Raw genomic sequence first — 17,259 nt, forward strand, 5'->3', positions numbered from 1 at the left:
TACTCTGTGCAAAGCTCTGTTCTAAGCCTTATATAGTCATAATGGCATGACTACTACGAATTGTGGCATTTAGCGGTTAGAAATGGAGTTGCCTCCCCACTCTTCGTCTACAGTTGGCTAGAGATTGTAGCAGGAGCCATAGCAGCGGCATTACTGAGCACCACCGCACCCACGGGTGCAATGCCCTGAGCTAAGCACACGGTGCACATCATCATCATCATCATCATCATCATCATAACAATTAATGATTCTACGTATCTATTCTATTTACTACATATCTATTCTATTTATTACATATCTATTCCATTTATTACATATGTATTCTATTTATTACATATCTATTCTATTTATTACATATCTATTCTATTGGTTTTATTTTGTTAGGATGTTTGGTTTTGTTCTCTGTCTCCCCCTTTTAGACTGTGAGCCCACTGTTGGGTAGGGACTGTCTCTATATGTTGCCGACTTGTACTTCCCAAGCGCTTGGTACAGTGCTCTGCACACAGTAAGCGCTCAATAAATACGATTGATGATGATGATGATGATGATGATTCTATCAGCAAACCAAGTAGGAGGGGAAGCCATAAACTGGCCGGTCAGCGCCCACGTCCTCGAGGGCAGGTGGTCGCCCTTGACACCTGCTCTCCCAGGCGCTTAGCGTGGTGCTCATTCATTCAGTCGTATTTATTGAGCGCTCACTGTGTGCAGAGCACTGTACTAAGCGCAATTGAGAGAGACCATCCCGGCCTGCAACGGGGTGCCCCGCTCTGAGGACTCAACCGTTGCCGTGGATGGATGGATGCATGGGTGGATGCATGGATAATGACAATGATGGCATTTATTAAGCGCTTACTACCGAGCACTTAGAACAGTGCTTTGCACATAGTAAGCGCTTAATAAGTGCCATAAAAAAGCCCAAGCCCGAAGTGCCGGGGAAGTTACAAGGGGATCAGGTTGTTCCACGGGGGGCTCACAGTCTTCATCCCCATTTTACAGATGAGGTCACTGAGGCCCAGAGAAGTGAAGTGACTTGCCCAAAGTCACCCAGCTGACAACTGGCAGAGCTGGGATTTGAACCCATGACCTCTAACTCCCAAGCCCGGGCTCTTTCCGCTGAGCCACGCTGCTTCTCTATGGATGGATGAATGGAAGGATGGATGGGTGGATAATAATAATAATGATAGCATTTATTAAGTGCTTACTCTGTGCAAAGCACTGTTCTAAGCGCTGGGCAGGTTAACAAGGTGATCAGGTTGTCCCATGGCGGCGGGGGTGGGGGGGGGGGGCGTGGGGAGCTCACAGTCTTCACCTCCATTTTCCAGATGAGGTAACTGAGGCCCAGAGAAGTGAAGTGACTTGCCCAAAGTCACACAGTTTATAAGTAGTGGAGAATGGATTTGAACCCACGACCTCTGACTCCCAAGCCCGGGGTCTTTCTGCCGAGCCACGCTGCTTCTCTATGGATGGATGAATGGAAGGATGGATGGATAATAATGATAGCATTTATTAAGCACTTACTCTGTGCAAAGCACTGTTCTAAGCACTGGGGAGGTTAACATTCATTCATTCAATCGTATTTATTGAGTGCTTACTGTGTGCAGAACACTGTATTAAGCGCTTGGGAAGTACAAGTTGGCAACATATAGAGACGGTCCCTACCCAACAGCGGGTTCACAGTCTAGAAGGGGGAGACAGACAACAAAACCAAACATATCAACAAAATAAAATAAATAGAATAAATATGTACAAGTAAAATAGAGTAATAAATATGTACAAACATATATACAGGCATATAGATGTATATATACATGTATCATCAATCGTATTTATTGAGCACTTACTGTGTGCACAGCACTGTACTAAGCGCTTGGGAAGTACAAGCTGGCAACATATAGAGACAGTTCGTACCCAACAGTGGGCTCACAGTCTAAAAGGGGGAGACAGAGAACAAAACCAAACATACTAACAAAATAAAATAAATAGAATAGATATGTGCAAGTAAAATAAATAAATAAATAAATAAAGAGTAACAAATATGTACAACCATATATACATATATACAGGTGCTGTGGGGAAGGGAAGGAGGTAAGATGGGGGGATGGAGAGGGGGGCGAGGGGGAGAGGAAGGAAGGGGCTCAGTCTGGGAAGGCCTCCTGGAGGAGGTGAGCTCTCAGTAGGGCCATGTATATATATATATATGTAAACAAGGTGATCAAGTTATCCCAAGGTGGGGGGCCCTCCCAGTCTTCATCCCCATTTTCCAGATGAGGTAACTGAGGCCCATAGAAGTGAAGTGACTGGCCCAAAGTCCCCCAGCTGACAATTGGCGGAGCCGGGATTCGGACCTATGACCTCTGACTCCCAAGCCCAGGCTCTTTCCACTGAGCCACGCTGCCTCTCCGGTTGGATGGATGGATAATAATGATAGCATTTATTAAGCGCTTACTCTGCGGAAAGCACTGTTCTAAGCACTGGGGAGGTTAACAAGGTGATCAGGTTGTCCCCCACAGTTGGCGGAGCCGGGATTCGAACCCATGACCTCTGACTCCCAAGCCCGGGCTCTTTCCACTGAGCCACGCTGCCTCTCCGGTTGGATGGATGGATGGATGGATGGATGGATGGATGGATGTGTGGATGGATGGATGGATAATAACGATAGCATTTATTAAGCGCTTACTCTGTGCAAAGCACTGTTCTAAGCACTGGGGAGGTTAACAAGGTGATCAGGTTGTCCCCCACAGTTGGCGGAGGCGGGATTCGAACCCATGACCTCTGACTCCCAAGCCCGGGCTCTTTCTACTGAGCCACGCTGCCTCTCCGGTTGGATGGATGGATGGATGGATGGATGGATGGATGGATGTGTGGATGGATGGATGGATAATAACGATAGCATTTATTAAGCGCTTACTCTGTGCAAAGCACTGTTCTAAGCACTGGGGAGGTTAACAAGGTGATCAGGTTGTCCCCCACAATTGGCGGAGGCGGGATTCGAACCCATGACCTCTGACTCCCAAGCCCGGGCTCTTTCCACTGAGCCACGCTGCCTCTCCGGTTGGATGGATGGATGGATGGATGGATGGATGGATGGATGGATGTGTGGATGGATGGATGGATAATAACGATAGCATTTATTAAGCGCTTACTCTGTGCAAAGCACTGTTCTAAGCACTGGGGAGGTTAACAAGGTGATCAGGTTGTCCCCCACAGTTGGCGGAGGCGGGATTCGAACCCATGACCTCTGACTCCCAAGCCCGGGCTCTTTCTACTGAGCCACGCTGCCTCTCCGGTTGGATGGATGGATGGATGGATGGATGGATGGATGTGTGGATGGATGGATGGATAATAACGATAGCATTTATTAAGCGCTTACTCTGTGCAAAGCACTGTTCTAAGCACTGGGGAGGTTAACAAGGTGATCAGGTTGTCCCCCACAATTGGCGGAGGCGGGATTCGAACCCATGACCTCTGACTCCCAAGCCCGGGCTCTTTCCACTGAGCCACGCTGCCTCTCCGGTTGGATGGATGGATGGATGGATGGATGGATGGATGGATGTGTGGATGGATGGATGGATAATAATGATAGCATTTATTAAGGGCTTACTCTGTGCAAAGCACTGTTCTAAGCACTGGGGAGGTTAACGAGGTGATCAGGTTGTTCCCCACAATTGGCGGAGCCGGGATTCGAACCCATGACCTCTGACTCCAAAGCCCGGGTTCTTTCCACTGAGCCACGCTGCTTCTCTGGATGGATGGATGGATGGATGGATGGATGGATGGATGGATGGATGGATGGATGGATGGATGGATGATAATGATAGCATTTTTTAAGCGCTTACTCTGTTCAAAGCACTGTTCTAAGCACTGGGGAGGTGAACAAGGTGATCAGGTTGTCCCCCACAATTGGTGGAACCGGGATTCGAACCCATGACTTCTGACTCCAAAGCCCGGGCTCTTTCCACTGAGCCACGCTGCCTCTCCGGTTGGATGGATGGATAATAACGATAGCATTTATTAAGCGCTTACTCTGTGCAAAGCACTGTTCTAAGCCCTGGGGAGGTTAACAAGGTGGTCAGGTTGTCCCCCACAATTGGAGGAAGCCGGGATTCGAACCCATGACCTCTGACTCCAAAGCCCGGGCTCTTTCCACTGAGCCACGCTGCTTCTCTGGATGGATGGATGGATGGATGGATGGATGGATGGATGGATGGTTGGATGGATGGATGGATGGTTGGATGGATGGTTGGATGGATGGATGGATAATAACGATAGCATTTATTAAGCGCTTACTCTGTGCAAAGCACTGTTCTAAGCACTGGGGAGGTTAACAAGGTGATCAGGTTGTCCCCCACAATGGGCGGAGCCGGGATTCGAACCCATGACCTCTGACTCCCAAGCCCGGGCTCTTTCCACCGAGCCACGCTGCCTCTCCGGTTGGATGGGTGGATGGATGGATGGATGGATGGATGGATGGATGGATGGATAATAACGATAGCATTTATTAAGCGCTAACTCTGTGCAAAGCACTGTTCTAAGCCCTGGGGAGGTTAACAAGGTGATCAGGTTGTCCCCCACAATTGGAGGAAGCCGGGATTCGAACCCATGGCCTCTGACTCCAAAGCCCGGGCTCTTTCCACTGAGCCACGCTGCTTCTCTGGATGGATAGATGGATGGATGGATGGTTGGATGGATGGATGGATGGATGGATGGTTGGATGGATGGTTGGATGGATGGATGGATAATAACGATAGCATTTATTAAGCGCTGACTCTGTACAAAGCACTGTTCTAAGCACTGGGGAGGTTAACAAGGTGATCAGGTTGTCCCCCACAGTGGGCGGAGCCGGGATTCGAACCCATGACCTCTGACTCCCAAGCCCGGGCTCTTTCCACCGAGCCATGCTGCCTCTCCGGTTGGATGGGTGGGTGGATGGATGGATGGATGGATGGATGGATGGATGGATGGATAATAACGATAGCATTTATTAAGCGCTTACTCTGTGCAAAGCACTGTTCTAAGCCCTGGGGAGGTTAACAAGGTGATCAGGTTGTCCCCCACAATTGGCGGAGCCGGGATTCGAACCCATGACCTCTGACTCCCAAGCCCGGGCTCTTTCCACTGAGCCACGCTGCTTCTCTGGATGGATGGATGGATGGATGTGTGGATGGATGGATGGATAATAACGATAGCATTTATTAAGCGCTTACTCTGTGCAAAGCACTGTTCTAAGCACTGGGGAGGTTAACAAGGTGATCAGGTTGTCCCCCACAATGGGCGGAGGCGGGATTCGAACCCATGACTTCTGACTCCAAAGCCCGGGCTCTTTCCACTGAGCCACGCCGCCTCTCTGGTTGGATGGATGGATAATAATGATAGCATTTATTAAGCGCTTACTCTGTGCAAAGCACTGTTCTAAGCACTGGGGAGGTTAACAAGGTGATCAGGTTGTCCCCCACAATGGGCGGAGGTGGGATTCGAACCCATGACCTCTGACTCCAAAGCCCGGGCTCTTTCCACTGAGCCACGCTGCCTCTCCGGTTGGATGGATGGTTGGATGGATGGATGGATGGATGTGTGGATGGATGGATGGATAATAACGATAGCATTTATTAAGCGCTTACTCTGTGCAAAGCACTGTTCTAAGCACTGGGGAGGTTAACAAGGTGATCAGGTTGTCCCCCACAATTGGGGGAGGCGGGATTCGAACCCATGACCTCTGACTCCAAAGCCCGGGCTCTTTCCACTGAGCCACGCTGCCTCTCCGGTTGGATGGATGGATGGATGGATGGATGGATGGATAATAATGATAGCATTTATTAAGCGCTTACCCTGTGCAAAGCACTGTTCTAAGCACTGGGGAGGTTAATGAGGTGATCAGGTTGTCCCCCACAGTTGGCGGAGCCGGGATTCGAACCCATGACCTCTGACTCCCAAGCCCGGGCTCTTTCCACTGAGCCACGCTGCCTCTCCGGTTGGATGGATGGATGGATGGATGGATGGATAATAATGATAGCATTTATTAAGTGCTTACTCTGTGCAAAGCACTGTTCTAAGCACTGGGGAGGTTAACGAGGTGATCAGGTTGTCCCCCACAGTTGGCGGAGCCGGGATTCGAACCCATGACCTCTGACTCCCAAGCCCGGGCTCTTTCCACTGAGCCACGCTGCCTCTCCGGTTGGATGGATGGATGGATGGATGGATGGATGGATAATAATGATAGCATTTATTAAGTGCTTACTCTGTGCAAAGCACTGTTCTAAGCACTGGGGAGGTTAACGAGGTGATCAGGTTGTCCCCCACACTTGGCGGAGCCGGGATTCGAACCCATGACCTCTGACTCCCAAGCCCGGGCTCTTTCCACCGAGCCATGCTGCCTCTCCGGTTGGATGGGTGGATGGATGGATGGATGGATGGATGGATGGATGGATAATAACGATAGCATTTATTAAGCGCTTACTCTGTGCAAAGCACTGTTCTAAGCACTGGGGAGGTTAACAAGGTGGTCAGGTTGTCCCCCACAATTGGCGGAGTCAGAATTCGAACCCATGACCTCTGATTCCCAAGCCCGGGCTCTTTCCACTGAGCCACGCCGCCTCTCCGGTTGGATGGATGGATGGATGGATGGATGGATGGATAATAATGATAGCATTTATTAAGCGCTTACTCTGTGCAAAGCACTGTTCTAAGCGCTGTGGAGGTTAACGAGGTGATCAGGTTGTCCCCCACACTTGGCGGAGCCGGGATTCGAACCCATGACCTCTGACTCCCAAGCCCGGGCTCTTTCCACTGAGCCACGCTGCTTCTCTGGATGGATGGATGGATGGATGGATGTGTGGATGGATGGATGGATAATAACGATAGCATTTATTAAGCGTTTACTCTGTGCAAAGCACTGTTCTAAGCACTGGGGAGGTTAACGAGGTGATCAGGTTGTCCCCCACAGTTGGTGGAGCCGGGATTCGAACCCATGACCTCTGACTCCCAAGCCCGGGCTCTTGCCACTGAGCCATGCTGCCTCTCCGGTTGGATGGATGGATGGATGGATGGATGGATGGATAATAATGATAGCATTTATTAAGCGCTTACTCTGTGCAAAGCACTGTTCTAAGTACTGGGGAGGCTAACGAGGTGATGAGGTTGTCCCCCACACTTGGCGGAGCCGGGATTCGAACCCATGACTTCTGACTCCCAAGCCCGGGCTCTTTCCACTGAGCCACGCCGCCTCTCCGGTTGGATGGATGGATGGATGGATGGATGGATAATAATGATAGCATTTATTAAGCGCTTACTCTGTGCAAAGCACTGTTCTAAGCGCTGTGGAGGTTAACGAGGTGATCAGGTTGTCCCCCACACTTGGCGGAGCCGGGATTCGAACCCATGACCTCTGACTCCCAAGCCCGGACTCTTTCCACTGAGCCATGCTGCTTCTCTGGATGGATGGATGGATGGATGGATGGATGGATGGATGGATAATAACGATAGCATTTATTAAGCGCTTACTCTGTGCAAAGCACTGTTCTAAGCACTGGGGAGGTTAAAAAGGTGATCAGGTTGTCCCCCACAATTGGAGGAAGCCGGGATTCGAACCCATGACCTCTGACTCCAAAGCCCGGGTTCTTTCCACTGAGCCACGCAGCTTCTCTGGATGGATGGATGGATGGATGGATGGATGGATGGATGGATGGATGGATGGATGGATGGATGGATGGATGGATGGATGGATGGATGGATGGATGGATGGATGGATGGATGGATGGATGGTTGGATGGATGGATCCAACTCCTACCCCTGGGCTTCAAGGTTGTCCATCACCTCTCCCCCTCCTACCTCACCTCCCTTCTGTCCTTCTCCAGCCCAGCCCGCACCCTCCGCTCCTCCGCCGCTAATCTCCTCACCGTTAGGCCTCGTTCTCGCCTGTCCCGCCATCGACCCCCGGCCCACGTCACCCCCCGGGCCTGGAATGCCCTCCCTCTGCCCATCCGCCAAGCTAGCTCTCTTCCTCCCTTCAAGGCCCTGCTGAGAGCTCACCTCCTCCAGGAGGCCTTCCCAGACTGAGCCCCTTCCTTCCTCTCCCCCCAGTCCCCCTCTCCATCCCCCCATCTTACCTCCTTCCCTTCCCCACAGCACCTGTATATATGTATATATGGTTGTACATATTTATTACTCTATTTATTTGTTTATTTATTTTGTACATATCTATTCATTTTATTTTGTTAGTATGTTTGGTTCTGTTCTCCGTCTCCCCCTTTTAGACTGTGAGCCCACTGTTGGGTAGGGACTGTCTCTAGGTGTTGCCAATTTGTACTTCCCAAGCGCTTAGGACAGTGTTCTGCACATAGTAAGCGTTCAATAAATACGATTGATGATGATGATGATGGATGTGTGGATGGATGGATGGATGGATGGATGGATGTGTGGTTTGCCGTTCCTCTTCGAGTCGGTGGGAGGCTTCGGGCGTTTGTCCCCGGTGGCCCCCCGCGGCCGGGGCCCGAGCTCGGTGCGCTGGCTTCCCGAGCGGCTAGGGGGCGCCCCAACCCCAGCCCCGCCAGCCTCCGCCACTCGCTGGGAACCGCCGCGCTCTGTCTGTGTCTGTGTGTGTGTGTGTGTGTGTGTGTGCGGGCGCGCGCGCGCCTGGGGACCCACGGGCCGCTGCGGCCGGAGCTCGCTCCCTCGGTGTCAGTGTGTGTGTGTGTGTGTCTGTGTGTGTGCGCGCGCGCGCTCCCCGGTTGGGGCGAGGGGAGTGTGTGCCCCCGTGTGTGTGTGTGTGTGTGTGTCCCCGTGTGTGCGCCCGGGGCGGCGGGAGGAGAGAGCGGGCCGGGAGCCGGCGGCACCTGCCCAACGAGGCTCCCCGGGGGCCCCCGGACCCCGGCACGCACACGCACACACACACACACACACACACGCGCGCGCGCGCGCGCCGAGCTCACCGTGCGCACACACACATCGTGCACGCACCGTGCACACACACATCGTGCACACCGTGCACACACACATCGTGCACACCGTGCACACACACACGCACCGTGCACACACCGTGCACACCGTGTACACACCGTGCACGCACACACCGTGCACGCACGCACCGTGCACACACACATCGTGCACACCGTGCACACACACACACGCGCACCGTGCACACACGCGCACCCCAACCGGCCCGGACCATCGCCCCGTCATCATCATCATCACCGCCGCCGGCCCGGGCACCGGCAGCACCGGCAGCATCCTCCTCCTCCTCCTCGGCTCCCCTTACACCCCCGATCCGGGGCCACGGCAAACACAGACAGAGGCACAGAGAGACACAGAGGAGGAGAGCCCCGGGGAGGTAGAGGCGGGAGGGCTGCGGGCTGCGGGCTGCGGGCTCTCCCCTCTCCCGCACCGGCTCTCCTGGAGCCGCGGCGGCGGGAGGAGCAGCAGCAGCAGCAGCAGGAGGAGGAGCAGGAGGAGCAGGAGGAGCAGGAGGAGGAGCAGCAGCACCGGGAGCAGCGGGAGGAGCAGGAGCGGGTCGTGCAGTGCCTGCCGCATCTGACCGGACCTGCCGAGCCGTGGCTCTCCCGGAGACCCAACCTTAACCCGAAGTTGGGCGACTGAGTAGGAAATACGTTTTCCTCCTTTTCCTGCTCTCCCCCCCTCGCCGTCGCTCGTGGAGCGAGGATCCCGCCGGACGGGGACCGAAGCGGCCGTTGGGTTTTTTGCTTCTCGCCTCGCCCCCCCCCCCCTCCCCGCGGAGATGGCTACGTAGCGGCACGGGGGAAGGGGCAGACTTTTTTGCTTTCTTCCTTCCTTCCCTCCTGGTCGGCCGGGTGGATCCCGGGCCCCCCCCCGGAGCCCGTCCGGTGCCCGTGGGTCCGGGGCTCCGGCCGCGGTCCGACCCGGTGGCCGGTGGCCGGGGGTGGATGTGCGGCCGCGGGCGGCGGCGGCGGCGGCGTTGGCAGGAGCAGGCTGGGGGCCCGGGAGCCGCCGACGGGACGGACTCCTCTCTCGGAAACCGGACGAGGCAAAAGGTAAAATGGATGGGGTCCGTTGGCTCGCCCTCTCTCCCTCCTTCCTTCCTTCCTTCCAGAGCGCGGGCCCGGGGGAGACGCCCGGGGCCGGGGACACCCTTGCACACCGTGCACACACACACACACGCACCGTGCACACACCGTGCACACACACATCGTGCACACCGTGCACACGCACCGTGCACACACACATCGTGCACACCGTGCACACGCACCGTGCACACACCGTGCACACGCACCGTGCACACACACATCGTGCACACCGTGCACACGCACCGTGCACACACACATCGTGCACACCGTGCACACGCACCGTGCACACGCACCGTGCACACACCGTGCACACGCACCGTGCACACACACATCGTGCACACCGTGCACACGCACCGTGCGCACACACATCGTGCACACACACACACGCACCGTGCACACACACGCACCGTGCACACACACGCACCGTACACACACACGCCCCGTGCACCCGGGTGGGGGAGTTGGGTGTCCGCGCGTCCGTTGCCAGAGGTCGGGGGTTGCCCGCCCGCCCGCGCCCGGAGATCCGACCGTTTTCCCGACCGCCGTGCCCCGCCGTGCCCCCGGGCCGCAGAGGGCTGGGAGGAAAGCGGGGGAGGGAGAGGGGTGCCCCGCTTGTCCGGTTCCTCTGCCCGATTGCCCCTTTCCCAGCGGTGCCCGGAGATCGGTGCCCGGCGGTGCCCGGTCCCGGCCCTGCCGGCAGGGGGCGCTGGGGTCGCGCGGGCAGGTGGCACGGCCGGGGGGGGCACGGCGGGCACCGGGTGGGCGGCGCTGGGTGCCCGACTCCCCGCGCTGCGGCCCTTCCCCGTGGGGCTGTGCCCGTGTGTGTGTGTGTGTGTGTGTGTGTGCCCGTGTGTGTGTGTGTGTGTGTGTGTGTAGGGGGGGCTCCGGCCGAAGGCCCCGTGCCCCCCTCCGTGCCCCCACCCCGGCCCGCACAGCTGACCCCTTGACCTCTAGGAGCCTGCCAAGGGACCCGCCTGGAGAGGCCCAATTGGCGGTGCCCCGTGCCCCCCACCCCCATTTCCATAAAAAGCTCCTTTGTGTATTTTCCGTAACCGAGGCGGGAGGAGAAAACTATGTGCGGGGCTCAATGGCCGCCCACAAAGGCGGCTGAAACGCCCGGTTCAAGAGTACCGCCCTGGTATTCGGGGGCCCCAGGAGGGGGTCGGGGCCCCTGCGCCCCCCGCCCGGGAAGGACCGACGGACCGACCAGCTAGGGGAGCTCCGGGCGGACAGAGCCGGGAAAAAGGAAAAATCCAAAACGATCCATCGAAAGCCGACGTTGGATGAAACGGCGCCCTCGCCTCGCCCGGCCTGGCCTCCCGGAGGACGGGGCACCGGTGCCGGGCCCTCCGCCATCCATCGACCGGGCGGTGGACCAAGCAGACCCGAGAGGAAAGAAAACACCCACACTTTATCACGGGGGAGAGAAAAGTATCAAACGGGAAAACGGCTTAGGGAGTTGCAGGCCCCGCCGAGTGCCTATTTCCAAATCACGGCCCTTCTTTAGGAGAGACGCGGCCTGTTTGGATTGGGACCATTCGCAAAAGTAAATCAATCAATCTCCTCTGATTCCCCGGGAAGATTCCCCCAGATCCTTCCCTTTGTCGGAGAGCGGAGCCTGCCCGCAGGAGGGACGGTCCTTCCTTCCACAGGTCCTGATGTCACCGGAGATGTGGCCTCCGCATCTCGTCGCCTCTAGCCGAAGGTGAATGTCGGAAGAAGTTAAATCCCGTTCCGGACATCCCTTTTGAGGGATAGATCCCAAGTCTCCACACTGGGGGAATGATCTTCGCCGGCCAAGAGTCTGTTCGATGGTGGGGGAATTCTTTGGATTTCCTCCATCAGCTGCCTTGTGCGGTGCTCCAGGCGATCCTCCCGATCTCCTAGGAAACCGTTATCCGAGATCACTCGTTGACCTTCGGTAGCTTCAGATTTCTTGGTGAGTCGGGGGGATGACACAATGAGCGTTTCTCCCCTTCTCTAGAGGCCCAGACGCAGACCTTGCGAGTGCTGATGTTTGAGGGCAGCAACAAAAGTATGGCTTTGTTTCATCCCCGATCCTTCCCTTTGTGAACGATGGTTCCGGATACCTCCGAGGGAGCAGAAGGCCTCGGAATTGGGATGCAGCCACCGCCGAAGTGGTGGGTTGAGGATGGAGTCGGGCCCTTGGAGGAGGGAAGGAGACGACTTTCGTCCAGCGAGGAAAACCGAGTGTGATTTCAGTTAGTTAAAAACGGTGATGCGGGAGAAATCCTGGACCAGGTCAGTCAGTCTCTACCCGGCGTGGCCGGGGATGGGAAGAAGATCTGGTCCGTTGGATTTGAACGCAGAGTGGTCCTCGTCTCGGTTAACATTGTCAGCTGGATGTTTTCCCGTTTGCATTGCATTTAATATATAGATTTCTATCTGCGTACGTGGGCAGGGTTGAGCGGATAATGAGATTTATTTGTATTTGAGCCCTTAAAGTATTTCAGGGACCCGTTTCCATTTGGGTTGCTATTGTCTTGGTGCCCGTTTCCCTCCCTGTTTCTCATGAAGCGTGTTTCTTTGTTTTTTTATTTGTACTCCACGGTTTACGGTCAGATAATAAACAAAATATGCAAATGGGATGGAGTATCCTGTGGGTTGTTTTCCTTTTGTTGTTTTCTTGTTTTGTTAAGGGAGTTGTTGAACAATAGCAGTCTAGTGTTTTCTTACATGTGGATAATGCGTTGATATCTGCCGGTTCACAGAGCAGTCTGAGCATTAGCTCAGAGCTGGAGTGAGGTTGAGCTGGCAGGAGGTCCTTTCTGAGGAGCTTGGCATGCTTTCTCTCTCTCTCTCTCTCTCTCTCTCTCTCTCTCTCTCTCCTCTCTCTCTCTCTCTCTCTCCTCTCTCTCTCTCTCTCTCTCTCCCCCTCTCCCTCTCTCTCTCACTACCCCCCTCCCTTCCCTCCCTTCCCCCCCACACCCTCTCGTTTCATTTGAACAGACTAGATCACGGTGTGCTCACAAACATACTCAGTGGATAGTGCAACTACCTTAGAAAATTGGGAGAGCAGCAGGTAAAGAGCGAAATTACTTTCCCTAGAACAATAGAGTTTGATAGCGCAATAGAGCAAAACTTGGGATTTTAGATTCCTGAAGATGTTGGGTCTGCCTATAGTGAAGGGTGATTATGGTGGACTCCCAGAGACTTGGTATTGCCCTAAGCAGGTTCAAAACCACCTGTATAATACATGGGCACGGACTCTGTTGAATGAACTGGTTACATTGATAGAAATTCACCAAGAACGAGAGGGAAAGGAGCAAGGGGCATGAGTACATACTGAAGTTATTCTCTACACTGGATTGCTTATGGGCTGCTTGTGCGGGTGGAAATTTGGCTTATAGGTCACCTACTGGCCTCCCTGAAAGAAACACCAGCGCTTCTTTCTTGGCTTCTTCATGTAGATCTGAATTACCTTTGGAACTCCTGGAAGGGGAAAACCTACTATTTCTGGTGATTCCAGACTCTCGTCAGTTAATAATGGCATTTATTAAGCGCTTACTATGTGCAAAGCACTGTTCTAAGCACTGGGGAGGTTACAAGGTGATCAGGTTGTCCCATGGGGGGCTCACAGTTTTCATCCCTATTTTACAGATGAGGTAACTGAGGCACAGAGAAGTTAAGTGGCTTGCCCAGCGTCACACAGCTGACAATGTGCAGAGCCGGGATTTGAACCCGTGACCTCTGACTCCAAAGCCCGGACTCTTTCCACTGAACCATGCTGCTTCTCTTAATTACCGTTAACAGAAAGAAAAAATGACGTTTACATAATAATAATAATGGCATTTATTAAGCACTTACTTTGTGCAAAGCACTGTTCTAAACGCTGGGGAGGTTACAAGGAGTTTACATCTCTAAGCTGACTCTTTAAATAGTTAACATGGATTCCTTTACCTGTTTGCGGCCCCTGAAGCCGGACTGAAGTTTCAGTAGCGGTGGTTTATGTTTTCAGTTTGACTGACACGTGTACATTCTAGAACTTGACTCCGCTCTCACTAGCCAGGCTTTGATGGAATGCCATTTAGAGTAACGCTTTGATTTTAAGGCTTCATTTGCTCAGCTTTAGGAGGAAAATAAAATAACCTGTTTGACGGTGTAGTCTGAGATTCAGTTTGGGGCAGATGTTCATTGAAGCTTTGAGATGTTTGAGGGTCAGACAGCCCTACCTGGGACTTGGGAGGTCAACACTCGAGCCGCCGTGCCCTCCTCCTATGGCACAGGGAATTATTCGATCCGACCTATTTGTCGGTAAAACGCGGATCAGCTCCCGTAGGTCTCTAGAAGAACTTGGAACCTCCTTTCAGGCCTCACTGCTTCCAGCCTCTCCCATTCTTCGTCTGTTTTACTTACACAGCTGCATTTAGTCGAGCAGCAGTGTGGCCTAGTGAGTAAAGCTCTGACTTGGGAGCTGGAGGACCTGGGTTCTAATCCCTGCCTCCACCACTCACCTGCTGTGTGACCTTGGGCAAGTCACCTGCCCTTCTCTCTGCCTCAGTTCCCTCAACCGCAAAATGGGGATTCCCCAACTATCCCCTCTGCTACTTAGATTGTGAACCCATGTGGGACAGCGACCGTGTCCGACCTGATGATAATTCTATAATCTTATTTATTTGGATGGTATTGACACCCGTCTACTTGTTCGATTTTGCTGTCTGTCTCCCCCTTCTAGACCGTGAACCCGTTGTTGGGTAGGGACCGTCTCTGTCTGTTGCCGAATTGCTCTTTCCAAGTGCTTAGTTACGGTGTCCTGCACACAGTAAGCATTCGGTAAATACCATTGAATGAATGAATGAATGAATGAGTGAATGATTAACTTGTCTCTAGGCAGCGCTTAGAACAGTGTGTTAACACACTGTTAAGCGCTTAACAATTGCTCTTAAAAGTGATCTGTGCCTCAGTTTCCTCATTTATAAAATGGAGGTTAAATGCCCATTCTCCCATAGTACAGAGCACTTTACTAAGCGATGGGAAAGAATACAAAGGTGAGAGTTGGACATGGTCCCTGGCCCTCGAAGGGCTCACCGTTTCATCCCTTCTATTTAGGTTGTGAGCCCCATGTGGGACAGGGACGGTCTCCAAGCAGATTAGCTTGAGTCTACCCAGTGCAGTGCTTAGCACATAGTAGGGCTTAAAAAACACTCAGGTTAGTAGTAGTAGTAGTAGTATCTTTCTTGAAGAAACAACTCCACCTGCTCCCTATTCCTACTTGCTCAAAACCGAGACTCCTAATCCTCGTCTGGAAGGTTCTCCATAAGCTGACACCCTGATTTCTTATCTGATCTCTCACTCCTTCTCACTGTTCCTCATTCTTAACTCCCGACCTCAGGCTCATTGCTCAGGCCTTTCGTCTTGCTTAGAACATCTCCAACTCAACATCTCCAGCACCCCCAACTCAGTTACGCCAAACCACAGCCCTCCTCTGCTTCAGACCTGTTGGACCAAGCCACCTCCTCCAAGTAGCTTTCCCTGTTAATCTGTACTTCCTCCCTCATGCCCTCCCGTCAGCCATTTCAGCACGCGTGGGAGTGCCGTTGTCTCTGTGTCCCTCGTTGATTGTTTTAAGATCGCTTCTTACCCCCCTCCAACTCCTGGTTCCTCCATTTTTTAATTCATCCTCAGCATTATCAATCAATCAATCAATCAATCAATCGTATTTATTGAGCGCTTACTATGTGCAGAGCACTGTACTAAGCGCTTGGGAAGTACAAATTGGCAACACATAGAGACAGTCCCTACCCAACAGTGGGCTCACAGTCTAAAAGGGGGAGACAGAGAACAGAACCAAACATACCAACAAAATAAAATAAATAGGATAGAAATGTACAAGTAAAATAAATAAATAAATAAATAAATAGAGTAATAAATATGTACAACCATAATTGCAATTGTAATTGTAATTGATTAATTGTAATTGATAAAGCTATTTCAAAATAATGCAGATTCTCCATTCTTAACCATATATTCATACATGCATTCGCTCTCCCTTCATTTTACTCAAAACTTTCTAGCCCCATTCTAGAACTAAAATCTCATTTAAGGCTGATCAAACAGCAGTTTCAAGACCAGCCCTCTCAACACTATCTTTCCAAGTCAAGTTTCGACGCGAATCATAAAAACATAAAAAATGACTAAGTTGAAATGCTGTGGCTTTATAGCCTCCTCCATATAACTTTGAAATGACTGATTCAGACTAAACCAAGGTGAAACTGTTGAGGAAGTGGTCCTGTATCTTGAGGAGGAGGGGAACTTTGGGATGCCTGGAGGCCAGGGAACAACACAGCATTAGACCAGAAGCTTTCCGTGGGCGAAGGCTGGGTATCTCAAGTGCTATCCGTGCATTCTTCCAGCTCTCGATACAGACGGGGCTCTGTACCGAGTTAGTGCAAAATGCAAAATGTTGATAAAGATAACATTGGGCTGGCCTACCGTGCAAGTGAGAACTGGTGCCTTTTGCTTTCATTATCTCAGCTGGATTGAACACAGTGTATTTACTAGCGTAATTGCCTTGGCCACATAATTGCCTCCCTGCCTTCTCTGATGTTTTGGTAATGAAATAAAAGATGATTTTTGTAAGCAGTGATTTTTGGTGCATACTGCAGAAACTCCCCTCCCCAAAAATCTCCAGTGGCTACCAATCAACCTACGCATCAGGCAAAAACTCCTCACTCTTGGCTTCAAGGCCACTCTTCCAAGCGCTTAGTACCGTGCTCTGTCCATCACCTCGCCCCTCCTATCTCACCTCCCTTCTTTCCTTCTACAGCCTGCACCCTCCGCTCCTCTGCCGCTAAGCTCCTCACTGTGCCTCGTTCTCACCTGTCCCGCCGTGGACCCTCGGCCCACGTCCTCCCCCTGGCCTGGAATGCCCTCCCTCCCTATTCCTCCCTTCAAAGCCCTACTGAGAGCTCACCTCCTCCAGGAAGCCTTCCCAGACTGAGCCCCCTCCTCCCCCTCCCCATCCCCCCTGCCCTACCTCCTAACCCCCCCCAAAGCACCTGTATATATGTTTGTACAGATGTATTGCTCTGTTCATTTTCCTTGTACGTATTTACTATTCTATTTATTTTATTTTGTTAATATGTTTTGTTGTGTTGTCTGTCTCCCCCTTCTAGACTGTGAGCCCGCTGTTGGGTAGGGGCTGTCTCTATATGTTGCCAACTTGTACTTCCCAAGTGCTTAGTACAGTGCTCTGCACACAGTA

The 17,259-nt window shown here is 52.7% G+C and overlaps 1 protein-coding gene across 15 annotated transcripts in view; it reads left to right on the forward strand.

Annotated features, from left to right (window-relative positions):
- The first annotated feature begins 9,525 nt into the window (after positions 1-9,525).
- The window catches only part of ADGRL3 (adhesion G protein-coupled receptor L3), a 694,363-nt gene continuing 686,629 nt past the window's right edge, over positions 9,526-17,259 (forward strand). For all 15 annotated transcript variants that reach the window (XM_038759779.1, XM_038759784.1, XM_038759785.1 and 12 more), the window contains exon 1: positions 9,526-10,001. The gene's annotated coding sequence lies outside the window, so the exon portion shown is untranslated. The remainder of the gene's footprint in view (positions 10,002-17,259) is intronic.

The sequence above is a fragment of the Tachyglossus aculeatus genome, chromosome 17, assembly GCF_015852505.1.
Source record: "Tachyglossus aculeatus isolate mTacAcu1 chromosome 17, mTacAcu1.pri, whole genome shotgun sequence".
In the NCBI taxonomy this organism is placed as follows: Eukaryota; Metazoa; Chordata; class Mammalia; order Monotremata; family Tachyglossidae; genus Tachyglossus; species Tachyglossus aculeatus.